This window comes from Nothobranchius furzeri, chromosome 18, assembly GCF_043380555.1.
Source record: "Nothobranchius furzeri strain GRZ-AD chromosome 18, NfurGRZ-RIMD1, whole genome shotgun sequence".
Lineage (NCBI taxonomy): Eukaryota > Metazoa > Chordata > Actinopteri > Cyprinodontiformes > Nothobranchiidae > Nothobranchius > Nothobranchius furzeri.
This window is the reverse complement of record NC_091758.1, coordinates 18,436,879-18,453,560: the sequence shown is the minus strand read 5'-3', so window position 1 is coordinate 18,453,560 and position 16,682 is coordinate 18,436,879. Positions and strand designations below refer to the sequence as shown.

Genomic DNA, 16,682 nt, shown 5'->3' with positions numbered 1-16,682 from the left:
AGAAGGAACAGCTGAGATCTGCAGAAGAAACCCCTGCACCAAAGTCTTCTTCTAAGAAGCCAGACCCGGATGCAACGTCCGCATGACTAGGCGTGGCTCAACCCCCCAGCGTGGCCAGGACCTACCTGATCAGCTGGGGAAACACTACTGGTAGACCACAGGAGTCTCCTGAAATCTACCCCCCAGAGAAACCTGATACTAAATTTCTGAAGTTCCTTGGTGACTTAACAAACCATGATCATGCTCGCCGTTTGTACTGTAGCACCAACGTAGGTGGATGCATACAGGTTGATGCTCTGCTGGATACCGGCTCAGAAATCACCCTGATGTGCTCCACACTGTTCGTTCGCGTGTCTGACACCATGCGGTCGCTCGGGAAACCAGTCCAGGTAGAACCCTGTGACCTGAAAATCACCAGCTACACCCAGACCCGGGAGTGTATCACTCACCGAGCGTGGCTGGACATCACCTTCCAAGACATGACTCTGGTTCACCCGTTTTATGTCTGCCAGCTAGACACTGAACCACTTCTCATTGGTCAGGACCTGCTTGAACGTCTAGCTCCCCTCATCGACTGCCAGAAGGGTCAACTGTGGGCCCAGGTGGACACACCTAAGCCCTGGAACCCGGATAGCAGCCGACCATCCTCCATTCTTGAAGTCAGCATAAGTGAGCAGCAAAACCCTTGTTCCAAGGTCATGCCCCTCCCTACGGCTCCCACAGACGATGTCTGCCTGCAAAGGCACGAAACCGCTCCTGGAACTCCTCTCCGCACACATTCATCTTTTCTCTGCTCGCTGAAGAATGTCAGCCTGCAGCCATATGCACCACACATAGTTGGTGGTCTTACCATCAACTGCACCCACATCTCAGATGCTCGCCTTGCTCTTTGGTCAGAAAAGTCAGCCATCAGCCAGCAGATGTTTGAACACCTGCGTCAGAAGGACCCCCTTCTGGTCAGTGTGACACGTAGCCATCGGCTCTTGTCACCCACTTGGCCGCAGAGGCTCCTGAAAGCGCCAGAGGTCTGCTCTCTGACTATCCAGCTTGGAGCAAGACAGCTCACACATACATTCAGCATCATACCACAGCTTGATCCACCTGCACTCATTGGAGCAGATCTGCTGGTTCGACTCGGTGCCCAGCTGGACACTTGCAATCAAGTCCTTTGGGCCCGGGCCACACCATCCTCTGAGCCTTGCTCAGAAGGCCCTGAACACTTGCTGTCCGGTCAGACCATTCCACAGGCCTGCCGTGCAGTGGTTGAGGCCAGCACGGTTCTGCCCCCACTGGTCAAAGGAGTGCCTGTTCGTCTGACTCTGATGAAGCATCAGAAGCTGCCAGGCACACAGGCCTTCTTCCAGCCATCACCACACTTCTTGGAGCTCAACTTAGCCGTCTGTGGCACGCCACTCTTGGAGCTGAACAATCGTTCTGCCTACTTGTTGGTCGAAAATCCGACCCGGAGTCCTATCCACATGCCGGCAGGAAAGTCCTTGGGCATGCTGATAGATAGCTCATTCCATGACTTCGAACTTTCAGTCCCCGTGATCGGACAACTTCCGTTGTTCTTGAACGACAGACAGGTTGGTGTAGACACATTCAGTACTTTCCCTTCACAAATGATTACCATCAAGCGGCATGAAGCCCTTCCTGAGGAACCCATTTGCAGTGCAACCTTAGATACTGACGGCGGTCAGTGTCTAACGGTTTTTGCAATAAATACTCAACCCTCTGAGTCACCGGCTGAAAGCCCGGAACACCAGAGACCCTCCTCCTCTGAACCTTATGACGGCTTCGAGGCCGAAGTCAGCCAGCAGCTTGACAAAGCGGATGCGCTGGAGTCAGAGGAGCAGAGAGCAGCGCTTAGAAGCCTGTTCTATGAGTTTCAGTCCATCTTATCCAGGGACTCCCTGGACTGTGGACTCACAAACCTGCACACGGTTCGCATTCCGACGAACCCGAATGCCCCTCCTACTTTTGTACGTCAGTACAAGATTCCCCTCGCTGCTTATGAGTCGATCCAGGAGATCCTCGATCAGCTGAAGGAGAAAAACATCATCAGAGAGTGTAACTCCACTTACAACTCTCCCATCTGGCCGGTTCTGAAACCGACTGGGAAATGGCGTCTCACCATAGACTATCGTGCACTGAACAAACAAGTACCTCTCTCCAGGTGGCCTATGATCCATTTAGATCAGGAGCTAGCCAGAGTCAGAGATGCTCGTTTCTTCTCTACGGTTGACGTAGCCAACGGCTTCTGGACCATGAAGGTTGAGCCGGCGGACCAGTACAAACTGGCTTTCTCCTTTGGAAATCGCCAATATACTTGGAACCGCTGCCCCTTTGGCTACTCTAACTCACCTGCAGAGTTCAACATCTTCCTCCACAAAGCCATGTCAGATGCTGCTTCCAGAGGGAACCTCATATATGTCGATGACATCTTGATGAGGAGTCGAACCTTCGAGGAGCACCTGGCCGAACTCCGTCACGTGCTGCAACAGCTCGCTGACGCCGGAGCTAAATTGGCGATTCTCAAGGGACAGTGGTGTCGAACCAAAGTGGAGTATGTTGGACTGCTGGTTGGCCCTAATGGAGTCGAGCCCCAAGCGGGACGCATTAGAGCCATTCAGGACATCAAAGCCCCAGCTAATCTGACTGAACTCAGGAGCTTCCTCGGAGTCTGCAACTACTCCAGGCAGTTCATTGAGGAGTACGCTGAAACAGCGAGGCCCCTCACTGAGCTGCTTCGGAACGACACACCTTTCATGTGGGACAGACCCCAAGAACTCTCCTTCCAGTTCCTAAAACAGAAGTTGGCGTCCGCACCCTGTCTGGCCTACCCAGACAAGGATAAAGAGTTCTACTTATGGGCCATTCCCATCTGTACCGGGTCGGCCCGGGCCGGGTAGCCCCAGTCGGCCCCAGCCTGGCCCGGTTGATTCCACAAATCCTTGCCTTAAGCCCATGTGGGCTGATTCTACCCACCAATCAGAGGCTTGCTCTAATGGAAGGTGTGAATTTGCTGTCAGCAGTGGGTGTGTTGACCCTGGTCGGCCTGAAGCAGACCCCCTCGAGAAGAGGGCTGAGAATGAGCCTTGGTTGGCCCGGAAAAATACCAGGCCACCCAGATATGTAAACAACCTACGCTACCCGGCCCGGGCCGACCCAGTACAGATGGGAATGGCCCAATAGAGGCTACTTTCTCCTCTCACTGCCTGAGCGCTGCTTTGAAGCAGAAACACGATCAGGACATGAGAGTTGTGGCATACGCCAGCAAGCCTCTGAGCAAGGTGGAACTCCAGTTCTCAGACTGCGAGAGAGCTCTCCTCTCTACAGTCTGGGCCGTCGAACACTTTCGTAGTTACATCGGTGGACAGAAAGTGATCATTGAAACGTGTCATCAGCCTGTCACCTTCCTAAACAGCCAGCGTCTGCGCGAAGGAATAGTGTCAAACAGCCGCATTGCGACGTGGATGATGGTGCTCCAAGGATACAACATTGAGGTCAAGTATGGTCAGAACACCAAGCTAGCGCTAGGACAAGGGCTAGCAGGCTGCCAGCACTGTGACTCTGACTCCGTCATGGGCCCCCTGGACACACCTGCCGCAGTCTACCCAACCGCATCCAATCATCGCTACTTTGATGAGAATGTTTGCCAAGGGCTTCCGAAAGTTTACACTGACGGATGCGCCTACCTTCACGAAGGCCAGCTCCGTGCCGGGGTTGGAGTCGTTTGGGTGGACTGTGACACTAAGCAACCAAATCACTACCGGTTGGGCCAAAAGTCTAGTCAGTACGCCGAAATTGCTGCAGTGTTGATAACCCTCCAGCAGGCGGCAGCCTTGGACATCACTCAAATCGTCCTTTGCTCTGATTCAAACTACGCTAGACACAGCTTCATTTCTCACTTCCCCATGTGGAAGGAGAACCACATGAAAAACGCCAGGAACAGAGACGTGAAACACTCGGAGTTATTCCTAGCGTGTGATCTGCTCACCACTGAGAAAGGCATAATGGTCTACTGGAAAAAGGTCAAAGGTCACTCCAGGACCCTGGGTCCGGAGAAAGATGGTAATGACGAAGCTGACCGCCTTGCTAAGCTCGGTGCTGACCAGGGAACCTGCTGGGAATTCAAAGACGAGTGGCTTCCACCCAAGGCCGTTCACGAGGTCTGCGCGATTACTCGTCGCCATGCTAAACAGGCAGACGAACCTCGGACCGTTGAGGTACCCGTGTTTCTAGGCAGAAAACCACAGGACGCGGACCTAGTCACCATGCAGGAACAAGATCCTGACCTGAAGCTCATCCGCGAGCTTCTCCAAAAGGGCCCGATGCCTGAACAACCATCACCACCTACTGGCGCGAGCCGAGATTTGGTAACCCTGCATCGTCAACTCGCGCACCTGAAACTACAAAACGATTTGTTAGTTTACATGCGTGACGATCACAGCCCGCCTCGCTGGGTTGTTCCACTCGACCGCAGAGGAGTGATGCTTGCCTGCGCCCACGACACTCCGGTTGGAGGTCACCGCGGAGCAAAAGCTACGCTCGCATCACTGACAGAAGTAGCATATTGGCCGTCGATGTCCAAGGACGTACACAGCTATGTCCAAGGCTGCCTCATCTGTGCCCAGTTTCAACCCTCCCAGCCGCTTGCTAGAGCACCACTGCAACGCAGGGGAATAACCTTCCCTTGGTCCCACCTGCAGATCGACTGGGTTGGACCGGTTCCCAAATCGGCAAGAGGAAACAAATATATGCTAACTGTAACTTGCAGTTTCACAAAGTGGGTGGAATGCCTTCCAGCGCCAAACGATCCAGCCGTCACAACCGTTGTTCTGCTGATTAACCACGTTTTCAGTCGATGGGGACTTCCACTCTGCATTGACTCTGACTGGGGAACTCATTTCACATCCAGTGTAATGACGTCCCTGTTTGAACTACTGGGAGTGGAAGTGAGATTCCACCTTCCCTATCACCCACAGTCATCCGGACAGGTCGAACGGATGAACCGCACGGTCGTCTCCATGCTCAAAAAGTACGTCTGCTCCACTGGGAAGGACTGGGACGTTAAGCTCCCTCTGGTCCTGATGGCCATACGGTCCACTCCCCAGCGATCCACGGGGGTTACGCCCTTTGAGATGATGACCGGCAGACTGATGACTCTACCACTGCACCTCCTGTATCACCCAGAGGATGTCAGTGTTGCCACTGCCTATACCGCTCATCAGTATGTGGCAGACTTGAAAACACACCTCAGAGCTTCGTTCGCGCACGCTCAGAAGACACTGGAGACCAACGTAGAAGGCCCTAAAGCTTACTACGACCAAAAGACAACCAGCCGCGAATACGAGGTGGGTGACAAAGTATTCTACTTTCGGTTCGCCCAACCGGCACGCAAAGCTAAGAAGTTCCTGTCCTGCTGGTCAGGACCATTTGAGATCGTGGCAAAACTCTCTCCAGTTGCATACAGGTTACGCATCACCAAAGCAAGACAGGAGCCTGTCTACAAATGGGTGCATGTGAACCAAATCAAACCCTACGTCAAACCATCCCCGCGGGTACAGAGACCAGACTCCCCGCAGGAGGTAGACGTAGCCTCTACATAGTTCTATGCATGGAAATGGAAAGGGGGGGAAGTGCACGTTTAACCCATTAACATGTACTAACCGACAAAGAACCAGACCCCCCCCCCCCCCCCCCCCCCCCCCCGCCGTCACTTTCACTAACCAAGAGAAACTCCTCCTAGACCTCTAACAGGATGTACTCACTAAAACCTTACAGGGTACTCATGTTACTGTCAACCTACATTCTGCTCTGATTAATGAATCTCTACGTGCAATCAAGACTTTGTCTGACACCATACATCAGGATATTGTGTACACACGAGTGGTGAGAGATGTGATGCAGGACCTGCTCAGGGACGTAAGTTCCACGCTAGACAGCTTGGTTGAAAGTCGTATTTCCCCGTACTTACCCCTCTACTGTGCACCTTTCACAAATCCACCTAGCGTACAGCCTAGGTAGTGCAATTCCCATTCACGTTGATGCAGAAAATTAGAACTCGGTTTCCTGTTACATGTTCCCATGATTGTGACAACTCACATCTATAGGTTTAAGTCGATGCTGAACATTGGTATTTGAAAGGACGGTAGGCATTTCCACTTTGAACTAGAAACCTGGCACTCCATCATCTCAACCTCGAACAGCATGACTCAGAGATTGAGATCATGGACGCTTTCCAGGGTTATAACTTTGCCTTCGATTTAGAAATTGACCAACAACTTCTGATTGAAGGAACCAAATTTGTTAAGTTCACACAAACCCCGCGTGAACTTACTTTGACGCCCATGAATAGATACCCAAGACGCTACATTGACACAGATTATACGACCTTAATCTGCACATTGGTCGCCCTGGGGATGGGATGGCTCATCACGGCCGTGATTGCTTATTCCGCCTACAGGCGTGTTAAGAAACTCCAAGATAAGATGCACTTGCTCACCTACGGTGTGCCTCGTAACCGCGTTCGGGGAGACTCCAAGCGTGAATGTACCACACCTGTCTAAAGGGGGTGAGCAACATTTTCTTTGTTATTTTGTAACCCTACGAGTAGTTCTCACTTTAGTCTACCTCACATTTTTATCTGAGTGTTGCATTATGTCACATTCTTTATAAGCTACACACTGAATGTATGACCTAAGAATGTATTTTATGAGACCTCAAGGTTGCTATGAATTTTCTTGGATGTTATATGTTTTTTTTTTTTTTTTGGGTTTTCTGTATTTTTGTTTCTTACTTGGTCACATATTAACTAGTGGTTATGTGCCGGCCCAGCTCAGTCTGTCAATGACTCTGTCTGACGCACCAGCACATTGTAGTACCTCTTAGTTTTATGGTCCTTGTTTTAGCCCAAAGACTGTCCTGATCCACCCTTTGGACCAAAAAGGGGGGAATCTTGGGACCACATAGGTCAATGCGCATTTGCGAACTATGGACCTCGTACATCACCGCGTGCTCCATAAACTGAACTGTATGGCCGGCGGTGAGATGCCTTTGTGTCCCCTCGTGGAGTTAACCGCCCACCGACCTTCCTCCTTCTACACTACTACCTCTCGCATGGACGACATCATCATTGCGTACCACCTGCGTGAGTGGCTTCTTCTCGTTATGCGCGTTGGGGACTATCCCGTTTCCTATCCTCTTTGTGCCTGACCAGGATCAAAGACCAAAGGCGCCAGGATCCAAGACAAAGACCAAAGACAAAGGCGTCCAAGGAGACCAACGTCCTAAGGGACAAACCCACCTGTGCTTCCGACAATCAAGTCGACCTACGTTCATGAGGAACAAACCCATCTGTGCTTCCGACGATCGAGCTTTGGGCGCGATCCCCGAAACCAAAAGGGGGAATGTTGAGGGTCTGACCTCATGAGGAAATTACTATGCAGTGATTTTCTCCAAAATGACTGTGCTTAAATTGCTTTGAAAAGCAAATAATCACATCAGCGCCAAGAAACTTCATTTCCCATGATGCTTTGCACACGGAAGCATTGGGATGATGTCACCGCCTAATACCAGAAACACGTTCTGCGCATGTGCGGGAGGCCGTGGAGCTTTCCCGCGAATTAAGACCATAAATCTTCAGCAAAGACAAAGAAACCTCGTTCTTTTGCCCAGGATACCTGGCGGTAAGGACACGCTTGTCGAACGCTCCGACTCCCTTGAGCACGCGGAAGCTCTAAGTGCCCAAGTTGAGCCACGCAACCGCTGGAACACCACTCCAACTCCATCGGGACCTGACTGGGAACGAGCGGAGCTCCATCCAGCTCTCAGAGACGCTGTAAGTTGTCAAACTCAGCCCAAAAGAAACTTCGTTCTCTTTGTGTCCAGCCCGTTGGAGAAACACTCGTGGGGCCAAAACAACGGAGAAAGCATCAAACCGACGGACGACGCCAAACTGCGGAGAAACACGGAGAAACACGGAGAACCGTCAAATCAAACAGCGGGGGATGCCTTGCTGTTCTGGTGATCAGAAAACTCATTTCTCTCTCTCCTTTTCTTCTCCCGTTTCCTCTATAGTCCAGAATAAGCAATAAAACCGCGCTATTGCTTAAAAAGTAGCTTAGTGTTTTCCTCTTTCGTTCCCAAACACGTCCGTCGGGTCATTTTGAAAGAATAAACTGCTTATTAATCATTGTTTGGTATCTTTAAATGTTTCGGCCATGGCCATGCTGATAAACTAAAAGATATTAACTTGTGATTAATCTTTTGTTGTTTCATGATCCTTTGAAATGTTTTGAGTGATTTAAGGTTAAGTTACTACTGATTCTAAGTGCTTTGGAAGTTAAAGTGCAAGTTGCCACCCACACTTTAGCCAGACAAAGGGGTCAGCCATCTTGTATTCAAGACTCCATTTTAGAAACACGCACACACATACATACACAAAACACCTTGAACATTATTTTGAATATACATCCTTTTATTATATCACATGGTTATTATTCATTTATGCCACTGTTTATTCATTTGACAAATTGTTAATTAAACGTTATAAAATTCAGATTTTCGTCTCCAGTAGCTTTGTTGTGTCGAAGAGAAGTCTCTGCTCCGAGGATTCTACGAACTTCAAGAAAGACTGATAAGAGTTTTGGATTCAATTTTTCCCCGGTTGAAGGGGAATGGTGCCCCGTATATCTAAGAATATCTTAATTAATTAATAAATCAGTAAATATTCCCATATTTACAGAATTTATTGAAGAATCCAAAAGTAAGTTAAAGATTACGAATTATTCGCTCCTAATAACCCCAACAGAGCGATAATGGCTGCCAGGCTGGTTGTGAGAAGAGCAAGCAGCACGACAGGCAAGGGTTGACCAGGGGAACAATGCAGGAGGGGCGGTGTTCTGAGCATGCGCGAAACACCTTCCCGCGTTGTACCACTTACATATCAGAGTGGGCGGTACTTATTGGCAGATTTTGTATTAGTTGAACGGGTAAAAACTACATTTTTTAGTTATCTCAACTTTATGGGAAAAATCTGTTAGCATAACATAGAATATTAAGTTGCAGAAACTAAAAGCAAATATTATTTATTACAGTGCATGAATGAATGAATGAACGGCGATTATTGTCATTATACAGTGACTACAGTGACTCATCTGTATGACATGATGATCTCGTTCAATCCTAGTGGTGAACACACTCTGTTCTTTTAAACTTTAGACCACTAACTCTGCGGGAGACCCTGCAGTGTGGAAAGGAGTGGATGTAGGCCTACTGATTTCCACGGAGCAAACTGCGGAGATGGCGGCTCTATCAACAAACATTGTGGGTGTAGCTGTAATCCTGGAGGAGCACATCGTTTTATGTGAGCTGCACGATGTACCAAATGCTTTAGCTGTGTTGATTGGACTACTTTATTGCTTCAACATCAGCTATCCGAAGAGACTGAAGTACACCTTCGAGGTAATTCAGAAGGTACTAATGAACATTGGGGAAGCACCTGCTCTGCTCGGGTTCATGGACTGCGCAACAAATTGCTCCAGCAGTAATATGTTTTAATATCAGGGTAGCCTGCCATTTTTGTTTATTGAAAAATGTTAATTACTTTAAAAGATATCTGAAATTGTGTTAAAGTTATGCTGAAAATGTTTTTTTAAAGCTTGGCGATGAACTACATGGATTCTGAACAGTGTTAAAATAACCAAACTGGAGTCCTATCCTGTAGTTTTATGTATTTACATACAGTTGAACAGGATTCTTGTGAGGATGTTAAAAAAACTTGGTGTTTTGAAATGATTTCTAAATGTTAAAATAGATGTTTTTAAAATAAATCTAGAAATTGACCCAAAGACGCATTTGGTTTTTATTTATATTTTAAAACATTTTGAATCCTCAAAAACAGAAGTTAAGAGTGGATCTTTTTGAAACATGTAAAAAAAAAAATAGTCAAGTTGACTCAACTTAAAATAATTTGTAACCTTGCTGCCTTAATATTTTGATTAAGGCTAGCAAATTATTTCAAGTCATGTCAACTAACTTATAAATTAGGCAAACAAAAAATTTCTGGTAATTTCTACTAATTTATAAATCAGGCAAACAAATAATTTCAGGTAATTTCAACTTGGATGTGAGTGGAAATTACTTTAAATAATTTGTTAGCCTGAATCAAAGATTTGTAGAAGTTACTTAGATTATGTGGTTGATAGAACTAACATATTAGTTGATCTGACTGAAAAAAGAAAATTTATTCAGCAAAAGAAAATAAGCTATGTGAACTTTATCCCATAAGTTGAAGAAACTTACTAGTTTGTTGACATTACTCAAAATTATTTGCTAGCGTTAATCAAAATTTTAAGGCAGCGAGGTTACAAATTATTTTAAGTTGAGTCAACTTGGAATTTTTTACAGTGTAACAATACATTTATAAATTATTTTAATAAAAAATAAACGAACCAGGACTTTATTTCCTGACATTTTTGTTACATTGTGATGTCAGTGGAGTAACCCCGGCTTTCCACGGGAGCCGTCAGCAGCACGTTACTGCAGCAGCACGTCATAGCTGCTGATAGGAACCGCTGTGGTCAACAGAACCTTTTCCACTGGAGCCGCCGGCAGCCGTCAGCAGCGCGAGTCGGCCGCGTCTCAGGAGCAGCATGTCGCGGCCTTTACGCGCCGGTTCTATTTTCTACGCGCGACGCCTCTGAAACGGGTCAAGTTCGACATTTTTGGGGAAGGAAAGACAGGAAATAGGATGCGGAAACGGAGCGAAGCTCCCGAGATTTTCAGAATAAAGAACGTGCTGCCTTCCGGTTGCTTTACTTTTAAAAAAAGTTACTAACTGTGCGTCCCCGTGAGAAGTTATCACCTAGCTAGCGGTCTCCTTTGTTTTTCAGGTCCGTATTGGCGATTATAAAACGGACAGAACATAAAACACAAACCATGTTGTAGTTTTCTCCTGCTTGTTGTTGTGTTTACTGACGAAGTCACTCGTGTGAATTCGTGCTCGGTCGGTGACAGCTGCTCCCCTGCTGCTTCGCGTCTCGTGGGAAGGGCCAAGCAGCAGCTTACGCGAGCAAGACGTGCTGCTGCAGTAACGTGCTGCTGGCGGCAGTAGCGGTTTTAGGCACGGGCAGACAGGGCAGTTGCCCGGGGCGGCATTTTTTCATGACACAAAAGGGGCGCACAAGCGCTGAGTAAAAAAAAAAGAAAAAAGAAACCTGCGCAGCACCGAGGTTTTCTATTATCTGTCATATGACAGTGTCTGGATTGGAAACAGCAAGTTGGCGCCCCCTGCAGCTGCAGGCGCTCCGTGCACCGTGTGTGTGTGTATGGAGAACAGGAAGGGGAGGGGTGCGGCGGGGGAATTCACCTCTGGGTGGGTCCAAATGAAATGAGCTAGGGGCTGAATCAACTGTATCAACATGGCTAAAGTCGATCACATCTTGATGTTCTTCCATATTTCATTCATAATATCATAAACACAGGCCTATCATTCTTTCAGGTGTTTCTGAATTGTGTGAAATGGCCAAATAAAAAAAGGAAAAACAAAACGATTTTGTGTTCACCCCCCCATCAAGGTCAAATTGTTTAGTCCTGACTAAAGGAAACTTATTGAGTCAAGAGCCAAACAGAAGAGATGAACATAAAAAGGCTAAAACCACCAGGTGCCCGATTCAGGAAAAAAAAAAAAAGAAAAAAGAGGAGAAAGATAAAGGTATGTTCGCTCTCATGATGCATGTTTTCAATTTTTTGAACCAGTTAACTGGGATTTTAACGGTTAAATGCGGTCAACTAATTGCTAACAGAGCTAATAGGGCTGAAATATTTAAACGAATATTCAAATGGTTCGAAAAAATTCCTTGAATCGTTTTTAACTGATTCAAACTAGGATTTGTTAAATGCTCGCTGCAGCCTGTGGCCTGCCTGAACAACAACAAACACATGTTGATCATGTTCACATAATAATAAATAAAACAACTCTACAAGCAGAAGAAAACTCCCCAGTCACCACTAACTATCCTGTTTATTTATTGCAGATGGCTGCACTGATTATTTTTTACATGATTTGTTCTGTAAAAGTTGGCATTTTTGTTAGTCTACAGTTTTTTTATGTCAGTTTAAATTACAATTTCAGAGGCAATTCTAAAATATTATGGATCATGAGATCTATTGGAGATCTACCCCAACTTTTGGACTGCTCTGCCAGTCACTGTGGCTCAAGCTGAGAGGAGCTTTTCAAAACTTGATCAAGTCATACCTGAGGTCACCTATGTTTCAGGGGCGGCTCACTCACCTGGCTCTGATTAGTATCAATCACTCAGTAGTGGAGCAGATTTCATATGATGACATTATTGATGATGTTGCATCAAGGATAGGTTTTAATTTTAGTTTGTGTTTTCTGTTCTAAGTGCAATGCTGTAGTGATTATCTTTAGTTTGTTATGTGTTAAATATTTTTGCTATTTAGAATATTTATTATATATTATGTGCATATATTCTTAATATTTAGTTAGTTTAGTTGTTTTTGTATATTTGATTCTATATATTTTGATACAGTATATAATGTATATTGCTTTACATTCTGACAACTTCATAGTAATTAATATAAATATGTGCAACTTAGAAAAATGAATGTTCAATAGTCGTTCTAATAAAACATGCCTGTTTGTAGAAAACGTGTGTTCGTGCAGGTGGGGCGGTGTGGTGGTGGTGGGGGCGGTTGGGGGGGGCGCTCAAAGGGGGCCTCGCCCGGGGAGTAATTCCATGTAGAACCGCCACTGGCTGGCGGCTCCTGTGGAAACCCGGGGTAAGAGTGGTGCTGCATCCGTCCATCTCAAACCACCAACAGGTGCTGTAACTCCACATTTATCCTACAGAGGGCGCTGTAACACCAACACAACAGCTGTTAGAAGGAGGGGTGCATCATTTTAGTCACATATTTGTAGGAATAAAATCTGAATTTTCTGCCATTTTACTCTTTATCATCAGTTCTGTGTAACCTTGCATAATAATCACTGGATTTTCTAGTTTTATACATTTCTCACCACATGAAAAAGAAAAGGTTGGTTATCCTGACTGAGTAACCAGATCAATCACCATGTGCCTTTATTTTTCTTAGAATTAAACTAAAATCGGGGCATCAGACGTTTGTTCTTTAACAGCAAGACATCAATGACGGGCCTCCTATAACACACTTTGTTTTGTAGAGATGCAGGATTGTTTATGGTTGTGTAATTACACTCCTTGCCTTGTCTCTGTCCTACATTCGCCTTTCTGACTGAATGAACGACTTCCTTTTCCTCTGAAACTTAATAGTACATGGGTGGAGACGTATTTCATCCACATTGGCGGTTTTAAACAGGGGTCTGGGCCCCTATAGAACCGGCCATGGCCCCTGTTATGGCCCCTGTGCTGAAGAAGAGATCGGAGTTTTTTCCCGCGCTGCCTCAGAGACGGGAACTAACGCGCTGCAGCGTTTCACACGGAGCCTTTAGAGCGCAGCACACTATGTGGACAGAACTGTTTACCCGGTGGATTTTTGAATAAAAGATTAAAAATAGTTTAAATGGGACCCGAAGAAATTCTTGAGAACGACTAACGGAAAAGACGCTAAATAAGAGACGAAGGTAAGCAATACAGTTTATTTTCCTGACATCAGTGTTTTGATCGTAGTCGCGCGTTTCTGTCATTTACTTTTAAGTTCCTAACTGAGTCTATCCACAGTTAATACTGATTTGTTTTTCCTTTCAACATTAACTTTAAAATAAAAATGAAGTTGCTGCATTTTAAGCCTTAGACACGTTGAGATTGGATTGCAGTATTCATTTATCTATGACTTTCTCGCAGCACTGACTGGAAGCATCAGCGGCCATGAAAAGAAAAAGGGACATTTTGTCCTTTTTTACCGCTGTTAATAAAGAACAGCGTAGACAGAGAGAGGATGAAAGTCACGAGGGAGCTGAGAAGCAGGATGAAAGAGAGAAGGAGGAGTTGGTTGGAGAGGAACCAGAGAGGTCAGAGACTGTCCACCCTGAGAGTGAGGAGGAAGATGTAGGCTGTGACAGAGAGAGTGAGGAGCAAAAAGAGGGACATCTTCTGTCATGTGTACCGTGTACACTACCGTCAGGTTTGTGGGTGTTACAACCCCTCTGTGATTGCAGCTCATATTGTGTGTAAAATGCATTTGAGGCATGCTGACTCTGGACCAAAATTTCTGTTGTTTATATTTAATAAATAAATAAAATAAGACTCTGAATTAACTAATTATGACTTTTATCCTTGTGACAGCAGTGTCTGTCACCTCATGGACATGGTCTGCTGGTAGTGTTTTCTGTGTTCTGTCCAGGATGACTGGTTGATGTGCACACAGTCTTCTGTTTATGAATGTATGTGTTAATTTTGTATTTCTATTTTGAGTTACCAGTGACTTGGAGTTTCCCATGGAGTCTCACACCAGTGTTGCCAGATCCAAAATCCCACAATATCGTACAGAGAGGCTTAAATTATCGTTTTTCAGTACAAATTATCGTACATGATAAATTTAATAATAACGATCTATAAACGACTTCTCACTCCAATATATTATAACAAAGAAGGTGTTTTATATTGCCCTGTTTAAATAAACATCTTTAAAACCAGTAATATAATGCTTATAAACGTGCAGAGTGTGTCGGCACCACTCCGACCTCCACGCATTGACACAATATGCACATTTGCACAGTCCCATTTATTTCATTTCTACATAGGTTAAAAGCACGCGACAAAACATCACAGCAGTGGAAAAACTGACCCAATAAATGACAAAGCAGCCTACTCACCTAGTTGCTGATCTCGATCTCCTCATCTGATTCACTGTCTGTCGCAGCAGAATGCCTTTAATCACCTGTACTAACTGGTCTGTGCTTCTCATTGCAATGTTGTGCTCGGCTAAAAAGCCACAAAGCCGTGTTACTAGATGCAATGTGAAATTATCGTACATTTGAGGATTTTTGAAACTATTGATCGTACATCGTACAGAGCCCAAAATTATGGTACAAATACGATAATTATCGTACATCTGGCAACACTGTCTCACACCTGCAGCTCATCTCCTCAGGAAGCCTAATCGGCACTCCTGGGATCTACCAACTCCCAAGGGAGGGGAGATTCATGTTTATACTTGTGTTCGATATAATGTAGATGTTTTCTGTTATGGATAGGAAGTTTGTAATTATGATTTGGTTGTTTGAGTTACCTGAATTTATTAGAGTGGTTAGTTTGTGTGTGTGTCTGTGTGTGAGGATGTGTGTGTTAATTGTATGTTAATTGTTCCCCTCTTGTATGTAGAGTGGTCTGATCAGCCACTATTTAAGTTGAACCTGGTGTGTCTGAAATGTCTTTTGTTTTCTGGAGATGGTCTTGTGCTGTGATTGGGTTAAAGTTTCTGTTACCTGTGAAGCTGCTCCAAAATAAAATGGAGTTTTTTGAGTCTCATGAGTAGTGCGTCTCTGGCTGGTTTGGGCAAGTCCCTGACAATCCTTATGCTAACATTTATTTTCTTTCAGATATCAGCAAGTGCAAGGATGACCTTCCTACTCAGCCTCATTTGAGGTCATTTCCAGTGACATTAATAGGAGACAGAAGACACAGCTTTCAGCCAAGCTGGTATGAAAGTTATCCTTGGGTTGAATATTCTGTTACTATGGACTCTAATTATTGTCATGCATGCAGACATTTTAGCCCACCAAGTAGCGCAGGAAGTGTGTTTGACTCACCATGTGGATTTAGGAACTGGAAAAAAGCAACAGAGAGGAGGGTTTTTTTTTTGGTACATGCAAAGTCTGAAAGGCAAAAATTGAAATTGTCTGAAATTGTATTGTGCACATATTTAATTTGTTTGAATGTTTATTTTTCACATGTACAGTACATGTAATCTTCAAATAAAGTCACAAACTATAATAATCAACTAGAATTATTTTTTTACTCAAGTCTCATGTTGCGGTGAAGCATTCAGAATTATCTGAGTACCATAAAAACATACCAGTTTTACTTTCACAAGTAAAGCATTACTGCATTCGCTGTAATAGTTTACTTTTTCATTGTTTTTTATTATGAATTTATTTGAATCTTATTTTAGTAAAATACAGCTATAAGATCATAGATGAAAAAAGTAAAGGAAAAGTTTTGATAAATTTGATCCCCAAAATATAGTAAAAATAGATATGAAAAAGAAGAGAACAAAAAAGTGAGTATAGTTTCACAGTACTAGGAATTTCCTTTGGTAAAACTGTGCACAAGCACAAAATTAGTCATATGGCGGAGACAAAAAAGAATTTTGACATTGCCCTAATTATTCCCTTTTTTTTCTTGCGCCCCCATGAAAAAATACTGGCCCCACTGTGGCCCCCCTGGAAAATTTGGTCTAGAACCGCCCCTGCTTATCACCACAACAGATTTTCATAAACGCTTTGAGGAGCAAGTTACAGGGACACAGCCAATAATCCGTTAAATGCTGGGTCTTGGTAAAGTCACGTATGGGCTTTGAAGAAGAGCCGATGGAAATAGACTAATTGACACACACACACCCACACACACACGAGAGAGAGAGAAGGATTAACAACGGTAATAGAATTCATTGTGATGTTTTAGAAAGGATAGGAATTGTATTCAGTCTCAGTGTCCAGTCGCACAGTTTCCATT

The 16,682-nt window shown here is 45.1% G+C and overlaps 2 long non-coding RNA genes across 2 annotated transcripts in view; both read left to right on the top strand.

Annotated features, from left to right (window-relative positions):
* Positions 1–16,682, top strand: part of LOC107372796 (uncharacterized) — a 167,138-nt gene that overhangs the window by 12,673 nt on the left and 137,783 nt on the right. The gene's annotated exons all lie outside the window — the stretch shown is intronic.
* On the top strand, positions 11,742–15,948 carry LOC129163677 (uncharacterized). The gene is made up of 2 exons (XR_008563476.2): positions 11,742–13,630; positions 15,548–15,948. It is a non-coding gene; the product is annotated as an uncharacterized lncRNA (long non-coding RNA).